The following is a 21,204-nucleotide window of genomic DNA, read 5'->3' as shown; positions in this document are numbered from 1 at the left end:
AATAACCCTTTGGTCAGTTTGGGTCAGCTGTCCCAGCTGTGCCCCCTCCCAACTTCTTGTGCACCCCCAGCCTGCTCGCTGGTGGGGTGGGGTGAGAAGCAGAAGCAGCTTTGACTCCATGTAATCTCTGCTCAGCAATAACTAAACTATCCCCGTATTATCAACACTGTTTTCTGCACAAATCCAAAACGTAGCCCCATACTAGCTACTATGAAGAAAATTAACTCTATCCCAGTCAAATCCACCACATTCTGTACTCCTTACTCCATACCATTTATGTCATGCTCAGGTCCCGCACTATACAATATATCATCGCTAACCATCACCCCTTTCCCATCCCATTTGCATCAATGCCTATAGAATGGCATTACTTTTTACTACTTTTTCAGTTTGGAAAGTATTTTCAGGGTAGGCCTGGTTCTTTTGTCCTGCAGAAAAGGGGGCTCAGACTACAGCTAAATAAGAAAATGCCTAACGCTATTTTCCATGAGGTGGCATAAAGAAACAGCTGCCTTCCACTAACCCATCTCAGTTCTTTCTTCCTTCCTTCATCATTCATCTTACTTTCAGTCTTTCTCTATCAACCCTAATCTTTCCAATGTTTTTGCTCCCTCTGCTCTTCAAAATCACTTTGTTGTTCTTTCTAAATCTTTTCTCCAGTCCTCCAACTACTTTTCTCTGCCTTAATCTATTTATTAAAGTGTTGTGTGCTGAGTATCAACAGGGTCTCTGTACATGTAATTTTAAACACAGACTTTCTAAATAAAAGCAGCAGAAAAGCTGAACAAGTGTCCAAGTCAAGTGATATTCAAGTCAGTCTCCTCTGTAACTTCAGCACTAGCTCCAACCCAGTCCTCAAAAACAGAGGATGAATGCTAGTTTTCATACCTTCGAAGCAGCTGCTATTCAAAAAGATGAAAGCAAGCCAGCCTTTCGAGGGGAGGTTTACACTCAAACAGACATGTCACCCTCATTCTGTTCCTCAGTGGTTCAATTGACCATACCTAAATGTACATTAGGTCAATAAAATTCTACATGTATCATCAATTTTACCTACCTCATGCATGCATTGTAAAAAGGAGCTTATAAAAACGAGGGAAGGGGGGACTGAGAAAAGTAATTCTCTTTCCAACCTGAGGAAACTTTAGACAAATTTGCCTTTGATAATCGACTGAACAAGCTGCACTGCAAGCATCAAGGGATGGTGCAGGGATATCTAGCAGGTGCTGCAGTTTATCACAAAACCGTCTAAAATAATTGGAAGTGACAACCAGCACTACCACAAATGATTTATTAGTCTTTCACTCAGCTTTTCAGCTTCCTCAGGGCCAGAATAAATAATTTACCAACTCTGTATCTTCCAATCATTAATTCTTCCCTGTGCATCCAAACTACATTTAACTCTGCTGGGTTCAGTGGAATTAAAAACACAATATGAAGACTTCCCCCACCCCCAAGTATAGTTGTATCTGACTTTATCTAAAAGTGAAATTGTCAATCAAAATTTATATCTGTGATAGAAGGATTAGAGGTAGCAACTAACACTAAGTTACAAAATATCTGCAGAATAAAACGAAAGTTGAACTGAAAAGATATCAACAATGAAATGCTCCCAGGGGATCAGGCCTGTTCACAACATATAAAGTACTGATAGTATCTGAAGATATTGATTAGCATTGTTTTTCTGATTCATAAACTAACATTAGTTACAGACAAACATCTTAAATGTCCCACGTGGTAAAAGCAGGATGAAAACCCTGGATGGGAAACATTCAGAAAATAAATGAAGAAGGAGATGTTGGCAAAATGGAAAGATTAAGCACAAATAGAATTATTCTGTAAAAAGGAAATACTTTTTGAGGAAATACAATGAAGATACATGATTTACTAATGCCCTTGTGTTAATATCACAAAAAGGAATAAAAAAAAAAGGGTATTGTACAAGGCAGAATTAGAAACCAGGAGTATAAAATGGCATAGAACCAAAGTACACTTTCAAATTTAAAACAGAATATATAAGGTACCATATTCCTATTAATTATGTAGAGAAAACACAGAGAAAACAAAATCACACCCTAAATCCATTTTTGATGTAAGCTAGTCTTGTCTCATTAAATCAGCATCTATGATTAAAACCAAGATCATTTTTGGTACATAATGTATTGCATTGTTAGAGCAGCATCTGTTTGTTGCACAGCAACACATTTTTCAGCTTTAAGAAACCATACTCTTGTAGAAGAAACAATGCAGACTTTGAAGATACAACAATATTTTTTCTTCCAAAAGCATTTTGTACTAAAGGAGTTAATAACATTAATGTGCTAATATTTTGTATTCCAAGAAGAGGCTTCAAGCTGTTGTAAACATAGAGAAGAAGAATTTCATGGTACTAACAGCTTTCTTTAAGTCCTATGGGACTGAGACAACTCAAACTTTAAGTGCTTAGAAGAAAAGCTCTGTAAAGCTATGAAGGCTAATCAATAGGGCTTTCACCAAATGATAATACAGTCTGAAATGAAATAAATTGGCCATAACAAAAATGGCTTACTCTTTTTCTCATCATTAATCTCAATATAGAGAAAAGTACAGTATGAACTCCAAGTCCAAAATAGCTGACATGCAAATATGTTTTCATACTGCTTTTAACAATACAAAAAAAATTTAAAAACACAGGAAATTTAAGATGATTTATTTGAAAGCAATTAATGATCCTATGTATTTCTCAAACATCAATTATTCTTTCTAGTAAGACTGCAAAATCTGTATTCCAATTTTACTGTAAAGCCAGATATTTCCTTTCTTCATTTAAAACACAGATCATCATCTCCTGCAACCAACCAAGCACAGCTGAACTCAGTCTCCCAAAACGACACTGTAATTAGGGCTGAGTATTTTTATCACTATGAAAAGGGATGCTTTAAAACAATCCCAAACCTAAAAAAATAAAATAAAATAAAATAAAAGAAATATTGTAACTAAAACAAAACTTGGAGAAACTAAATCTCAGGCAAGGTATTGACATCTAAGCTTTCCCCAGCAGCTGGGCCAAAAAGGCCTTCAAAGAACTTAGGTCTCAGTAGACAGAGGGAATACACTTTGGGAAGCCTACCAAAGAGGAATATACACTTGATGTCAGCATCAGATCACTGAGCCAAAAGCCATTTGCCCATGAAGTCAGTTATTTAGATCCATAAGAAACTACTTTCTGTTGCCAAATTAAAAAAAAAATTACAAAATATGTTGTCTGTGGCTTATACAACTCAGACATGGGCCCTATAAATAAAGAAATCCAGGAATGCGGTTTGTTATTTAATTTTTGATGCCAACTTATGACGGCATCTTCCTTGAACAAATGCATGGACTTTTTGACTTAAAGAAAAATGGATTTCAACACCAATTCCGTTAATAAGAGTCTTGAATGAAAGTATACAATGACGTTTTATTGCTGTACACATTTCCTTATAGCTAAAAAACTTGTGTGTCCAGACCTCACTTCTTGAGTTTGCTCATACTCTTATGCAAAAGCAAGACAAAGTGATAGCTGGTCACAGAAAATGGCCCAGTAGAGACACTGAAACAATTTGGGTAAGAGAACTGAATCCTTGATCTTCTTCTAATGGAAATGCAGTCACAGTTATTGATATAATCAGAAACTTCCCAAATGACGTCTCTCACATATGAATGATTTAGTAATGTCTTAAGTATGTAGATTCAACTAGACTTTCTTCAAAGGTTAAATAGAAAAAAATAACTGAGATTTAAAAACATGGGCAAGAAGTATCAAGCCCAAGGAGAAGAGTAAATCAGCCTTAATTTACTCAATTAGAAAGTTTCACTGAAATCTTCACTGCCTCTAGAAGAATACAAAGAAAATGTATGAGAAGTTCTCATACTTAGTTATCGGTATATAAGAAAGTAACTGCATTTCTTCATGTTCCAATCTATTCTGGGTCTATCTATAGTCAATAATGTCTGCTGATAAGAAATGTCTCTAAGGCAGTACTGGGTAAATTTATAATTGTATTTATCCCAAAAGAAGAATTGCGTTGGCAAACGTTAGTTTTGACAAAACATTTTCACCTAAGGCACAGGTTCACAGATTTTCTCACCCTCAGTCACTCTTGGGTGTGATTTTTCACCTCCATCAATCTAGTTTCATTTTCTCACATTTTTTCATCACAGCTACTTGTACACTCTGACAAAACCTTGAGATGAAGAAGAAGAAAGGAACACTTAGTTTTATCTGCATTTACCATTCAGTAAATCTGTCATCTCCACAAGGAAGTGAGGCAGAAGAAGGCCACAGAGCACTCGTGGCAGCACATTAGGAACCAAACTTGTCATCTCCCGAGTCTCACAGAGACACTCTCAGAGGTACACAAATCAGCAATGCATCCATCGTCACTATTCTGGCAGAAGGCATAGGCTAAACCTCCAAGACTCTCCAAAGTTACATTTTAACCTGAGCTACCAAAGACCTTTTTCTGTCCACCACCACCAAAAAATGGCAACCAGAGCTAACTACAAGGTTTGCAAGGTAAGCCAAAGTTACGAATCCTGCTAGGTATGTTTCTCAATAGGAACCTTAAACAAGAAATTTTCAATAGACTACGAGAAATGAGAGATAATTTTATCTAGGAAAAAGCTCATGAGAGTTCCTTTCCTCTTTACCAGTGCTTGTAAATAATTTTAAGCAAAACCAGTCACTATAAAAAAAAAATCTGTAAAAAGCTATTAAGAAAGAACCCAATATCATTTTGACCTAATTCAGGGTTACTAACCAATGTCTGGACAATTGCTAGAAGTTGAATTGACCTCTGTCAATTGTCATAAAGGCTTCAAACCAATTGAAGACTCAGGGGCATGGCAGGGAGGAAGAAAAAAAAAAAAAAGGCAACTCACTCCTAGAAGTTTCATCAAAAAAAGTAAACCACATCAATATAGAAACACCTGAAAAATATTGTAAAAATAGACAATTCTCCCCTTCCTCTTGAAGGAGGCTTTTAATTGCTTCATTTTATTGTTAATTTTAACATGCAAGTTACCAAGTCAAGCTAGCAATATATAAAAGTCTGATGTTGAAGAAAAAAAATTCCATTATCACAGTTCTTATCTGCAGACACTCAGGTCTATCCTCCTGTAAAAGCCTTTTCTTTCTACACATAAGGATCATCCTCAAAGACTGAAATGGATTAAACAAATGGAGATAAGATAGGAAGTCACATTACATAAGGGAGTAAAGGAGGTTTATTATTTAGTAGCAGAAGCAGGCCTCATTCATGTTGCCCACATCTTGGGGAATGTATAGCTCATCCCTGCAATAAAACAGCCATTTTGAGCATATACCAACAACAGCACAAGCTATATTATTTTCAGTATTCTGTACAAAAAAGTTTGCGCAAATTACTTCATTTTGCTATTTCACACAACAAATAAAAGGCATAACTATTCAGTGAGAAATCATGTTCTACGTAAAGAAATGCCCAGACTGATGGAGTGGCATACTCTTGTGATCAGCATAACAAAGGCAGCATGAGAGAAAGCAACTCAACTTCTAATCACGTTTTAGATAACAGGTTGGTAGACACAACCATATGGAACAAGTAACGCCTCTTCTACTGAATGAATGGAATGCACTTCAGATGTGTCTTTGCTGTCTTTAAATTATTAAGATTATGGACACACTATCTACTTGAGAACAATGTAAGAAAGCTGGAATATTACAACTTCGGAAGCTCAAATACAATCAAACACGAGGTCTCTAGCATGCTCTAACTGTCCTCTTCTAAAAAACAAACAAACAAACAAAACAACCCACCAAACAGATAAATCACTAAACTTCAGTTGTAGTTCTAACAACAATATATTTTTAAAAATTAATTGAAGGTAAAAGACTGAAAGGGACCGAGTATCGGAAAATTATCAGTGACAAAAATGAAACCTTGCATCACAGGACTCTTGGCAATTCTTCGACGCAATCCCTTCCTCCTCCAGTTGTCAAAAAGAAATAGTGAGGATGATCATGTTTTCACAGAAGCATTGTTAATAAGACATGTGGAAATTAAAAATATTTAGTTGCAATTTTCTAAGCTTTTTAGCAAAATATGCACTAATCTCTTGCTTCATAAACAGTATCTGGGTAAAAAGATCTCTACCCCAAATCCCTTCTAACTAATTAGGCCAATGACCAATTCCTAATATCAGACAAGAAAGTAATTACTTTTTCCTAACCTAATGCATATATTCTACCCGTTCTCCCTTGTCAAACGGAACTATTTCTTCTTACCTTTAACAACTTAATCTATGAGTGGAACAACCCGTTGGGTAACAATCCCTATGACTCCCCTCACATTTGCAGGCCCTGATCCTCAATGGTGGACTTCAATCATGTGAGTACCTGCTTCTTGAGGAATAACACAGCATGGAACAAGCAATCCAGAGGTTTTCTGGAGTGCATTGACAACAATTTAATGACACAAATTGTCAATGAGCTATTGAGGACAAGGTCTTCTGCCAGACCTTACACTTACAAACAAGAAGAACTGATCAGGAATGTAAAAGCTGGAGGCAACCTTAGCTGCAGTGACCATGAGATAGTGGAATTCAGCATTCCGAGGAGGGGAAAAAAGCAAAAAGCAGGATCATGACCGCAGACTTCAGTAAAAGAGTTTATGACCTGCACAGGTATCTGCTCAGAAGAATTCTGCAGCAGGTGGCTGTGGAGAGAAGGGTCCAGGAAAGGTGCTTGATTATCAAGGATGTCCTGTTCCAAGCTTAAGAATGGTTCATCCCCAAAAGCAGGAAATCAAGCAAATATGGCAGAAAAATCTAAATGGATGAACAAGGAGCAGCTGGTAAAACTCAAACACAAAAAAGCAAGCATACAGGAGATGGAAGCAAGGACAGGTAACCCAGGAGGAATATAGAGACATCATCCAAATATGCAGGAATGAGATTAGGAAAGTGAAAGCCCAGCTAGAAGTGACTGTGGCAAGGGATTTGATGGCCATCAAGTACATCAGCAGCAACAGGAAGCCTAGGGAATGAGTGGGCCTACTGCTCAATGGGAACTTGGTCAGAAAGGACAAATAGATCCTCAATGCCTTCTTCATCTCAGTCATTACTGGTGAGATAAGCCTTCAGCAATCCCAGGCCCATGAAACCAGTGTGAAAGTCCAGGGCACAGCAGACTGATTCAGGTGGAGCACAACAAAGTTTGGGAATATTTAAACTAACCAGATGCTCACAAGTCCATATAGCTTGAAGTGTATTACCAGAAAGTTGAGGGAGGTTAGTGTATGCAGTTCTGGGCTCCCCAGTACAACAGAGACATGGACATATGTGCAGAGGGCTTGAAAGATGACTAAGGGTCTGAAGCATATGGAGTATGAACAGTTGCTGAGAGAGCTGGGATTGTTTAGTCTCACGAAGAAAAGGCTCAGATTATTATATAAGGGGGTACAAAAGATGGAGCCTGACTCTTCTCAGTGGTATCCAGTGAACAGAGAAAAGCCAATGGACACAAATACAAGAATCTTATTTAAAAATAAGAAAAACTTATTTTACCATGAGAATAATGGAAGACTGGAACAGGCTGTCCAGACCATTCATGAATTCTCCACCTTTGCAGATATTCAAAACCCAACCAGACAATGTCCTGAGGAACCTGCTCTAGGTACCGCCGCTTTGGGCTGAGGGGTTGGACTAGATGATCTCCAGAGGTGCTTTCTGATCTCAACCATTTTGTGATTCTGTGATTTTATTTAAGGGAAACCATAAACATTTTTGCTCAAGTTATTTGTATTCAACTGATATTTATACATCACTAGTGTTAATTACATAGAAATCAGCAACAGGACCTTAAATAGCATGTTAATGTAGGTCCTCCCAAATCACTGTATTAATCTTTACTCAGATATTTTGTCACATGCATTATTTTTCTGTTGTTTTTGAAGACTCTGAATGCATGTGAACAAAACACTGTACTTTATAGCACGATCTTCATGAAATAACCACACAAAAGTATTTCTTTAACATCAAAATAGGTATGCACACACGTATAATGAATTTAACTACAGCATCAGTTCTGAACATGGAGGATTTGCACATTCATGTTTGTACCAGAAGAGTACAAGAACTGGAAAGAAATCCTTTGTAGGGAAAAATTTTGGTAAATCTCGAGAACCAAAGGCTTTCAAGATAGATGAACTAATGGAGATGTAAACGAGAAAAATTACAAGATAAAATTTGAATTTCTATACATAGGATGTCAACTAGGCCTTATAAATTATGCATAAATTTTTACCTTAAGACAACTTTCGAACACTGAAGAGACAATGAGTCACAGGGAATTTATGTAAGAAAAGCTCTATCACATTGGGCCAAACAGCACATTTCTTTCAGTCAATACAGGGGGGTTTTTTTCTGCATTAGTTTTTCTGGTGTCTTAAGAGTTGTACTTTCTGTAGAAGATCAACAAAAGTATAAATGAGTAGATCAGATTTAGAAGTAACCAAACATGTTATAATTTACACCCCTGCTGTTGTAAAACACGGCGAGATAATCTTCAGAGACAGTGAGCAATTGCTACCCTAGCCTTTTACATACCTGGCAGCATATCTTTGAACACCATATGTAGGCACTGGCTCAGAGTATTGCTTCATGACTGCCTCCTATCCCCTTCAACCTTCTCTTCCCCACTCCTTCCTTGAACTACCATTAGTACTAATGCAGTCAGATCAGAAAATTAATAAAGGTTAAAATTACTGTAGCAAAAGAGTGCATGGGTGCGCAAGGAGCAACCTGCATAAGTGGTGAGAACACATGGCTAGAGAAAGGGGATTAGGAAAGCTACCTTCTTCAGTTTCTGAAGTGATTCTCCCAATCAATTGTCCTTACTATGCTTCAGTTTATATTGTAGAGTAGCATCTATTCAAATAATAATTAGACTAGTTGTCCCGGAACAATGATGACTGAAAAAGCACTTCACATTGATCTAGAAAGGCTAAAATTTTCATCTTATGTATATAATTTGCGTTTTCAGCTAAGGCAAACTCTAGTCACTCAGTAATAGCCAGTGTATTTTTTAAAAAATCACTTGCCCACATAAACTGTTTTGGAGCTGCCAGAGAAATTTTAAGACTGCAAACTGAAAGCAAGGTGCACGACCTTTCCTAAAATATAGTCAGCATGAAACATGCAAACAATCAGGAACGTCTTGCTCACTTTAACATTTGAAAGTCTTACAAAAAATTGAAACAAACAAACAAACCAACCAATCTCGTTTTTACCAGAAAAAAAAAGCCATTCTAAAAGATTTTCCATAATTTCCATAGGCGATGATTGTGAAAGCTAAGCTGTATCTCCTCCAAAATGGCAAACTTATACTTTCATGTTTTGCATTTAAGCATACAGTAATATTGCCTTCCCAAGGTCAGCCTAATCCTATTGACTAAGGTTTGTGTCATTGATAGCCTTTCACTTTTATCCTCATTTAGAGCATTTTGTCACATATTTTTTTCATACTATTAGTTCACCCAGCAAAATATCTCCCTTTTTGTTTCTTAACTCTGCCCTGTCCCAAGCCACGACCAACAGCCTCACCTCAATTGTCACAAGCTAAATGCATGTAATTAACTCAGTTCAAGATCAGGATTCTGTGTCCATAAGAACCAAAGGCAAGACTGAGCCTTCCTTTGGAAACTAAATCTAATTTGTCCTTTTTCTATACTGCTGACATATGCCTTAAAGCAAGACAACCAGAACAGTCCTATGCTCAACATTACCCAGGAATTTTTAAAATCACCTCTTTAAATTTACAGAAAGAATAAGTCAGAAAAGAAAAAGGGAAGAAATCTTTCACGAACAGCTGTAGCATGTAAAAGAAAACAGCACGAGCAACTGCAGGGAAAATAACAGCAATAGGCTTTGAAGAAATCTGGCTTGGGTCACTGGAAAGAAAAGAGAAGCAGATGTTAGGCTGCCTAGCCCAGGTCACTGCAAGGAGAACAACAGCTGGTTCTTCAAGCCTTGCCCAGGACACAGAGCCGGTGCTTGACTTCACCTAGCAATTTTTTAATACATTTGATGACTTTAGTATGGGAAAAAGCTGAAAAACAATGGATTTTTTTCTATGACAAATTAAGCCATTTATTTAGTAACAATACTTGGTTTTATTCTCTTTTATGTGTAGTTGTACACTCAAGAGTACAAACGTTGACCGGCTACACAGATGTACATCTGAAATAGAAATGAGAGTTTCTGAAGAGCTCTACCAAGTTATCAATATTTTAACAGCTCTTAAAAGCTGTTTTATAGTAGTGTAGATATCTTCAGGACCGTAGGATCTCCATTCACTCCATATTAACTATAGTATATTTTAAGACATTTTATTTTCACACTTATGTGGGTGTGAGAAGACAGAGTGTCCTCTGACCATTGTATCCATGATAACTTTAGCTGAGAGTTAAAAAACTCCTTTTTATAACCTACCAACCAATGTTCAGGTCAACTTACGGAGTTGTTCATCCATCCAAGGCTTTTATTAAAACCTCCACCATTGTAATTTCTGAATTATGTTACAGAAAACTGAACTCACATTAGGATCCTGGTAAGCAGAAGAGAGTTTTTAAAGCGAATTTTTCCATGATTGCCCAGCTCCCCATTTCATGACTCATGCATTCCTTCCAATCATATTATTCATCACTACTTTTCATCAAGGCAAGAAATTATAAATGATTACTATCTAGATTTGTCTGAGCACAGAAAAATGTATCTTTAGAATCAACGGACAACCATACTCAATAGATCAGCTACTTATTCAAAATATGTTTCACTGAAAATGCAGAACATGCCTTCTGATGTGCTTGTAGTTTTACTCATCGTTTTAAGAATTTATTGCGTGCACATGCATACAAGCAAGTCTCTCTCTAAGAAAGAGTCTTAAGAGTAGTACTGTACATTTTAGGTGGTTAAAGAGAAACAAAAGATACCGTTTTTCAGGTTTTTACCCAAATATACTTCTCACCACCACATTATTTTTATATTCACTGCCAAGCAGTGCAGATATTTATTAAGTACAAGTGAGCATAGAAAGGCAAATAGAACTCTATATAAATTGTGAATGAAAATGTTAAGAAAATTATCTTTTGAACCAATTAAAGAAGAAATAGCTTAAATAAACCATGGCAAGTAATCGCGTAGTAATGAAAACAAACAAACAAAATCAAAACACATCACATTTGTATAGAAACAGAAAAAAAGCAAATTTATCTCATCAAATAATTACAACAATTTCATTTGCTGGCTGCAAATTGGGAGAAATTTCGAAGAAAAGCTTATACATTGACTTTCTAGATAACTCATATACACCCAATATGTTTTTATCAACAGATACTACAGTTGCAAAGGAATTACTTCTTGTTCGTGTGAACATACAAGTCATATGAAATTTATGTTAAAACTTATTGTACAAAAGTTCAGTTTTGCAGTATTAAAATAAACTTCCCAACTTTTTTTCAAATGTTTAAATTGACATAAATACAACAAAATGGATAATCCCAGATGCACAAAGTCTTTGAAAACTCTGGTGAACTGAAACATGGCAGTCACATACACATGAGAAACAACATAAACACCAACCAAAGAAGAAAGAATAATAAAACTCTTTCATTTTATATTTTTGCTGTTTTCACAATGACTATAAGGGATGTCTTCAATGTTTGTTGACCCTCACAACAGTGTAAGAAACATTAAATCCACCTATAACCATATGTCAAGTGCAAGTGCCTGGGATAAAGAAAATAGTTCAGTGTTTACTAAATATAACGCTGTAAGAGCATGTATTCATCAACTTCAGTGCCACTATCAGCTTGTCATAAATTATGCGCACATGTTACAAGATCAGAATATCAGCTGAAAGGAAAAATACATTTCATTAGAGACAAGTCACCACACTAGGCACAGCGTTCTTCACTGAACTCGCATCTTCAGTGTACTGCTGACAGGACGGCAGAGGCTCATTCTGGCAGGCACCTTAACATATATTGTAAGATTACACATGGCAGGAGAGTATACTGGTGGTATTTCATATGTGTTATCTTCATGGAGATAAGGAGAAGTTATACTAGGAAAACTGACTTTTAGCTTCTCTCAACATTGGTGACAGTACGAAGAAGCAGGAGACACGTGAACAAGACTAAGCTCTTCTGATTACCACTTTGCTGGTGAGTTGCACCTGAAGTAGACGTGTGTTGCTAGTATAAATGAAACGGCAAAGTGCTCCTGATGTAGACCTGACCTAACTCATCAAAACATATTTCAATGAGAAGGAGAATCATCAAAAACTTTCTGGATTTGAGGCAGACAAAACTCAGTGAGCTATATTTCTGAAGTTGATGGTCATCTTCTGTTAGGTGCTACTCATTTCTTGCAGTTAACACACATTCAAAAAAAACCTACAAAAGTTTGCTTAAAGTTTATATAATATCCATCATCATTACTGAAATATAACCAGTTACTGCAATTCTCAGGATGATTTTTTCACTGCCTGCAGTGAACAGGAGGCATTTCCTCTCCAGGAAAGGTCACCAAGATATGCAGGCGGTTTACCTCAGATGAGTGTATGAAAATGATATAGAAGAAATGAGAAATGGACATATTGTAAAACCCAAAAATATTACATTGCAGCTTACACTATGAAAATCTGAGAGCCCATGTTTTGCGTCAAATATAAAACAATTAAAATAGTGCAAATAGAAAAGCTACACGTTTGTAGCTAGTAGTAAAGCTGCTTAGTATTAAAAGACTTTCACAGAACAGGTTTCTGGGGTTCAATACTCAAGTTAAATTTCACAACTTACTATGTGAATGTTTAACCATGCATATCTCCCATATCTCCTAATATTATTTCAGACAGAAAAAAAAGGTAACATCTATCGTACAGTGAAAAATATGGGTATAAATGCACATTGTTGTAAGGAGCAGGATATTTTAATAATTTAATAGGATGATTCAACTCTGCTATTGCTTTCAGATGTCCAACACAAAAGATCCTGTGCTGCTCAAAAACCCACTGTTGCTACCAACATCATGCCCATAAGTTCCTATCATCATGCTACTGCTTCCCATGGTTACACTATTTCCTCTCAAATTCCCATCCTTCTACAGCTCCCATCTCCCTGTGGGATCCTTAGTTCAAGTTAAGAACATTGGCTTACTCCATTTGACCACACTATAGAGCACAATCCCAGACCTAGCATGCTAACATCTTGCTGGCTGTCCTTTTTTGCTCATGCAGTCTCTTTCTACACAGTGCTGTAAAGATTTTTCTGTGAAACACACAGAATTTCTACTAGCTTGAGGCATTTTTTTGGGGAGTGGTGTGGGTGGTGGTTGTGTTTGTTTGTTTCGTTTTGCTTTTTCTTTGGCTGGTTGGCTGGTTTCAGTTTGTTGTTGGTTTTGTTTGTTTGTTTGGGGTTTTTGTTGTTGGTTTTCGGTGTGTGGTTATTTTGTGGTGTGGGGTTTGTTTGTTTGTTTGTTTTTTACTACAATCCATGTTTTATGTGAACTTTTACTTTAAATAATGTTTGCATCATTTCTTTTTAAAACATCATGGCTTCATTATCGTCAGCTCTGATCAGTCCTACATCCTTTAACACAGATTTCCGAATTGCATTGCAAAGCAGCTTCCCTACAAGGTGAAACAGAAGTTGGATATTCATTTTACAAAGCCGATGTGTGGGTTTGGTTACAAATACTGGAGTAATTCTCTAGTATTTCCTTCAAATTACTTTTTTTAATACTTGTAAAGTTTGATTTGAGAGAGTGCTGATCCTTATTCTGTGAAGCAAGCTAGCGTCATTAGGATGACAAAATCAAGTCTTATTGTGGCAAGAAGAAACATCATTTAGTGTCAACAACACACTGCTATTGATTTGAACTCCTCCTTGCCTCACGGGTGAAATAACAGGCTCCTACACACAGATTCTCTAAGCATACCAATAGAGGAGAGAGGCAAGAAAAATACTAAAAATGGCTGTATTAAAGATACAACAGGAAATATATGACTCATGAGATGTAAATTCTTTTATCTGTATGGAATAAATTGAAGAAGAGCTTAATATGGCTTCTGCGATTTCTATGGAGTTAGATTAGAACAGAAATACACATACCAATAACACACCAGATTTAGGCTTCCCAACGAGCATCTCCTAACTGCTCAGCAACCTTTGTGAAACAAGCCAGATTCATTTTCATTATTTAATACATGACTATTCAGGTTTTTAAAATGACACCTTATTTTAGCAATCAGTGTAAGATGGGGAACTGACTGAGCATACAATGTAAGATATCTTTTCATATTACTGGTGGGATCTCTTTAAAACAGAGCTAAGAAACAGTGTGCCAATAGGGATGGGCTCACTCTTTTTCTATTTCTGAACAACAGACTGCAATTTGCAGAAAAAAAATCCATATATTTCTTAAAAGATACAAAAATAATAAAACCATGGTTAGTAAAAAAAATCAATATAAATACTGCTCTGCACATTAATAATCCTTTTTTAGAACTTAAAGCTATGCCTTGAAGGAAATCTGTAAACAAAGAAAAAATGTAGTGAGATGAAATACTACGTATGTTGTCTAACTGCACCCAAAACTTAACCTAATTCAAACACTTGCAGCACTGAAGTTAGTGTGCTAGAATTCCACAGTGCATCTCTTAAAATATGAACAAAGTAATATACAAGGCATAAAAAAATACTTCAAGATAACTTCTTTTTAAACATACTGAAGTGTATGGAACAAAGCTATTTTCATACCACATCCAGAAAACGGATGAGGTGTGAAAGAAATCTCTTGTTTAATGTGACCTTTGGCTGTACTTTCACTTGTCATCATTATGAAGTAGCTACTTTCAGTGCCAACACATAAGCTGCGTTACATTACCCTATAACAGTAGTAGCACGTCTTTCAGGAAGTGTTTTATACTCCGAGAAACGGGTGGCAGAACGTATTGACAGCATTTACCTTTGCAACTGCTTATAATAGGTCTTATTCAATAATAAGACCTCATTTACACAAGAGAATAAGAGTGACTGTACCGAATTTCATCGAGCATATCACATAAACTAGTACATGTTGAGGAACTCCCTTGGAGTTCTCAGCTTCAGTGAAAACATTCAAATAAGGAGAAACGCAAATTTCAGTTTGGAATTCTGCCCCAAATAATAATATTCAGAGCTTTGTTACTGTGCACAGACTAAAAATACTGCATCGTTAAGATCTGCAACATACTTGACTTTTCTTAACATATGTAATTAAGAAAATATTTCTGGAAAGCAAATGAATTTGAAATTCAAGTAAGATTAATAGAACAAATACGACAAATTTATGTTTTATACAATGGTAGCAAGCTGCAGAATAAAAATCAGCAGCTATCATTATCTAAAGCTGTTCATCTAACACCGTAAAGAGAAAAACCATTGATACATACTGTACACACATTTTTATCCATGTATATAAATCAAAGGAAACAGCTTCCTTTAAGGCAAGCATATGAAGATACTAAAGCAAGATACAAATTAAATATTCATACATTCAATATTTCAAAATAAGGAATTTGGATATACACATGCATAATTTAAGTTCTATAGTGAAACCTGTCTACAGAGGCCATTTCTTCTGTATTTCAACAGCACTAAAACTTGAAAAGTACAATGCAGCCTTCCCATGCTGTGTTAAAACTTTAAAGCATATAGTAATTCAGTTCAGGCACTAAACATAGAATAAAGGCCACGTTATGCACACCGCATTTTGCAGAGGAGCTGCTGCTCTGCCCTATTCGTGACAGCTCTGAAACAGGCTGTCGGTCGCAGAGCTCCCATGCAAGGCGGATTCCGACTGCCCAGAGAATTACTCCTTAACCGAGGTCAACCAGGCAACTCCAGGTGAGAGGCCCATCGCTCCTAAAAACACCAGCACTCAGAACTGACTCTGAGTCAAATCCCGATCCCAGGCACCTGTTTTAAACTCCACAGAGCTGGTGCTCATATGTGAAGCCTACATTTGGCCCTTCACACTGTTTTTATACAGCCACTGAAGTCCCTCTGGAGAAAAATATGATACTTCTGACCTCGTTAATTGGCAAAAGAAAGCAATGCAAAAACAGACTTCACAACAACATGTTGTGCTATAGAAATTACTCTTTGTGAACACAGAACCTGAGAGTAGTTTAGAGACAATAACACAGAGATGATACATTTTCAGAGCTTATAAATTCCTATGCAGGCAAAAAACACTGTGCATAAAAAACCCCAAAAAACTACTACCCACCTTCCCCCTAGACACGTATCTTCTTCTGCCTGTGTCCAAAGACACCACCATTCCTCCCCATGTATTTAAAACCCTGTCACTAAAGAGGAACTCTCATTATGAGTTATTAATCTGAATATATTATTTTCTTATTAGAACTTAAATGTATTAGTTCAAATATCAAGAGTCGCATTTAAAAAACATCCATTTTATTGGGACAAAAATATCTCAAGTTAACTTTAAGAATAATTAAATAACAATTAATACAGGGAAAATAGAACTATTTTCTTTCTATGTGTTCTAAAGTTAGCGTTTATCTTTGCTCCTCAGAGGTCATTCATTTGATCTTGATATATCTATGGAATAATAGAAGCAGGAGCTAAATAAGTAGAAAAGTTATATTAAGCAATATAGAGCTAAACAAAATCAGTATCTACATGGTAAATTACTTCACTGAAAACCATCTATGGATTCTGCAAAGAATATACTTTTGCCTTAGAGCTAGTACTTTAATTTTCAAGAACCAAGAAAAAAAAGAAAAAAATCAAAACTAGTCAGTAACAATGCAGCGTCGAAAAGCAATAAACTCAAAATTAAGTTATAAATAATTTAAAGCATGTCATGAAGATGTATTAATAATTCATCAGATAAATAATTTACTAAATAATCAAATAAATAAATAATGAAATACATAAATAAATCAGCAAATAAATAATTCTGCAAAATAACCTAAACAATAAGTCACTAAAACAAATGACAAACCTACAAAACTACAATGATTTTCTAAATTCTGATAGTTTTAAATAAACAAATGTATATAAACTAGATCAATCTTTGGTGGTTAGAGAAATATTTTTCACTGCTATTGGTAAATTCCTGATTACACTGCACAAGGATACAATTTTAGATTTTACAAGAGTGCAGTTTTTCCCTTGTAAATTATTAACATGATTGCTACAATACATCCTGCTCTGTATTTTACACGTAATCCCTTTATGTTCCTCATTTCCACCCCTAAAAAAAAAAAATGAAAATCTCTTTACAACATTCTTAATTCACACACATATATATACACATATATATATATGTATATATATTTTTTTTTTTCTTTTTCTGGGTGCAGTACTTACAATACTGCAATAGCCTTCTTGGTGGTTCTCTTACTGTCTTCTGCAAACCTTCAGAAGTTTTGCTGCAGGGGGAAAACAAGTAGAATAACCTTAATTATTACAGATGGTATCTCATTCATTAGCAGATGACAACATTTTATTTGAAAGCACAAGAAAAGCTGTTTTATAATTCTACAAAGCAACTTAATGTGAAACAACCATTACAGTTTGCAGACTACCGAAAGTTTTTAGAAGTCTTTGGTGGAACGAGTTCAAGCAGACTGAGGCCTGTTTCTTGTATTTAAGCTGACACACAATCTGTGCAAACTGGCACTAATTCAGATGTAAAGACAAACCACGAGAAGGACAAAATACTTGGCTGACATCTAATGTTATCCTTGATTTTGGAAGTTCATAGTCCTTGAAAGAATACAGTGAGATCATTTAATATCCACTATCTAAGTACATTCACAATTTAATTAGAACACTGCACTCCAAAGCCAACACTGGCACCATAAAGGTCAAAATCCACTCATCTCCTGAATCAGTTTTCATTTCCCATTTATTTTAATCAATAGTATTGACAGTCACCATAGTTTTCTTCAAGTGGTATTCCCTAAACATAGCAGTTAAAGAAATGTGTCAGAAGTGTAATGTTATCAATTTTTACTCATCCTATGAAAACGTTTATTTGCTTTCTTCTATAACACATGTTACAGGAAAGCGTGACATATGGTTTTATAAACCATGCTACTGACATGGATTCTTGATTTCTCTACAGGTCTGTAAAAGGGAGTGAACACATCAAATCTGAAGTTATATATTTTACATATGTATGATTTTTGCTACTCGGTTCAAAGAAAAACATGATGTAGTGTTGCTTCTGCTAGTAAGATCTCAAATGGTCGATGGTGTTGTTGTATTTCAGCAGTTAAAATTATAAAGGATAATTTACTCTTAAAACTACCTGGGCACATTATATTTAACAAGTCTCAAATTCTCTTTAGGGATTATAATAAGGAAACACTTTGCTTAATCATAAATTTTATATTTATCTTGGCTAAACACTCTCCTTTGGATAGACTGCCATGTTTTGTCAAGAAAAATCAACACAGTGGAAATGAAGTACTTGTTCTGTTGTGTGGTCATTCAAAAGAGTATGTAGAAGTAATGTAAATGTGCACCAGCGCTGCTGATAATTTCACGCTCTCATACCCTCATTTCAATTTGCTTTAAAAAGGACTATTCCTCCTGGCCAAATATAGTCATCATGAAAAAGCACACCTCCCCTCTAAGCTACCAAGGCTGCAAGCCCCAGAACACAACAGTACAAAAAACTTCAATATTTTAAGGAATCTGAAGCACTTTTTTCTCAAAATATATGTTTCTGAAGTGGGACAAATGAGACTTCTTTTCTTTTTTTTGCTATGGTATTCTCTTTTAGTGTCCAGGTTTCTGTTTGAAAATGACAATTCCCACACCACAACTGCAAATCCCATCTAGCCCCAAAACAAATCATACGTATCCCAATTTCTTCTTTTTTCAAAGGAATGGATTCTTGTAAAAGCAGTATATACCTTCACACATGAAAAGATTTTGAGGATTACTGGGACATGCAACAGCTCAGGAATTATCTGAGATTCTGGAATCAGACCTTCTCTAGGAAGTACCACTTAGACATAGATCATCTTCATTCATCTGCATCTTGGCAGTCTGGTAGCAAAGTGATTTTTCACCAATGGGTTGCAGTAGGGCTACAACTGTCATTAAAAACACTGCAATGTCTTAAAAACACTTTTTTCCTCCTTCCATTTAAAATTTGCTTAGTTTTTAATTACTTTCATGTTTAATTTGTGCTTCTACTCTATTGTACGCAACTATTTCTGTTTAAGTTAGAAGGTCACAATTCCCTGCTCAAACAGACATGTAAATAATTTAAAGAAAGAAGACAAAACAGCCAATGACCTGGGATAGAGCCACCTTTCTCTCTCTTGCAATCACAGGCAAATTCCATCCTAGACAAGAAGTAAAGGACAGAAACGGAATGCTATTCCATTCCTCTGTCCTACCAGCTGGTCCTTCCCCCCCGCCAGCCCTCAAACACAGCGTAGTTGCCTTTACTCAACAGATCATTCAAAAGACTGGTCAATGGACAACTAAAGTAAAAGTCAGAGCCATTCGGGGCTACTTCACAGGGCAAGAACACTAGAAAGAGAATGAACTGTGTGTTCTGTGCTCTGAGAAGCTGAATGCTACAATAAGGAAGCCGCCTTGCTAGTACTTAAATTAATTGGGGTGAAAATGCAAGGAACTCAATTGTACCACGTATGCAAGAACAAATTTCAGGTATTTACAGCAGCAAAATTATAAATAAAGGTCACAGTAAAAAGCATCAAGCAACAAGATCGCTGCTTCTTCACCTCCTGATATTGCCATCATCAGAAAGTTTCTTAGTTTGCAGGTATAAATCAGATCAAAGGAAAGCGCATACTGCTGCTCCTCCCCTTGGCAACTCGTGAACCACAGAAATTTGGAAAAGAGATTACCATACAATTTCAAAATTTTGAGCAGGAATTTTTTTTTTAGGTTCAAGTGTAAACACAGGAGAAAATAGAAAGATTGGAGAGACATGCGTAACCAAATTATAGGCAATGTAATGTACTGACCACTATATTCTGACTCACATTTCAACGATTCTCTGAATTGTTATGAGTTACATAGAATATTTTGCTTTATCAATGAAGGGAAGAAAAACAAACAAACAAAACCCTGCAATGGATTATAACACTCAAGAACTTGAATAATATTTCAATCCTTTCCAGGACAGAAAGCTCATTCCCCTACCATGCTTTCTTCCTGCTATTAAATACAATTGATCAATTAAATTAAAAATTATCTGTTCGCTTCACATAGAAAGATATTTTTGTGACTCAATACAGTACTTCATTTAAATTTTTAATATAGTTCTGATTTCTTCTATCATAAAAAGCAAAGAGGTGCTTGTTACCCATATTGTATAAGTCTAACTAAAAACTGTAAAAGTAACCCAGTCTTACAACCAATTATGATAATTTTGAGTATGTTGCTGGTAAGAACTTTGAGTGTTTCTTGAATAACTTCTTAACCAGCTTCTTCCAAGTGTCTCTTAGTAAAAAATCAATTTTAAAATATTAAAACATATAGTAAAATGTGAAATCCCAAGCTACGGAATCAACTGCTATCAATACAACACAGCTCATTTGACTGTTATGACCCACATTTCCTAGTTGATTTTTAGATAAAAACAAGCAGATTACTAGCAAAGGTTTATCTCAAATTCCCACATGTACAGCATGCCACATTAAATATATGCAAATCAACCTCCTTCTCCTCTAGTTTTTTTGAGCTGACAACTCATATGACCTGAAGCCATGGTTAACGATTACAATTATTTGACTTTCATATTTATATAATCAGTCATCAGATATGCATGTTAATTGATTTTAACAGATAGTTTTGTATTCTAATGATCAACAGTAAGCGTACATTTTATCAACCTCTTGATTTATAAGAAAATAAAACTTATATCAGTTTTCACAATTAACCCTTCATTGTATTGATTTGCAGTATTCACTGTGGACTTCTCCATAATACATCAACCTGGAAGTAATCTAAACTACGAGATCTTTATTCTGGTAGCAAAATTTTATTTTTCCAATTAAAGACACTCTTCTATTGTGTTTAAAAAAAATTACTACTCTATTTAAACAATGCATTGTATATTAATTAGAAACAATGAAATATA

General features: G+C 35.7%; 1 protein-coding gene across 1 annotated transcript in view; it reads right to left on the bottom strand.

Annotated features, from left to right (window-relative positions):
- The window catches only part of TBC1D5 (TBC1 domain family member 5), a gene marked incomplete at its 3' end in the record, with an annotated part of 285,960 nt that extends 268,480 nt beyond the window's left edge, over nucleotides 1–17,480 (bottom strand). The window contains exon 1 of the mRNA XM_080339712.1: nucleotides 17,442–17,480. The remainder of the gene's footprint in view (nucleotides 1–17,441) is intronic.
- Nucleotides 17,481–21,204: the final 3,724 nt, after the last annotated feature.

Source organism: Nesoenas mayeri (assembly GCF_963082525.1).
Source record: "Nesoenas mayeri genome assembly, chromosome: 2".
NCBI lineage: Eukaryota > Metazoa > Chordata > Aves > Columbiformes > Columbidae > Nesoenas > Nesoenas mayeri.
This window is presented reverse-complemented; position numbering and strand designations above follow the sequence as displayed.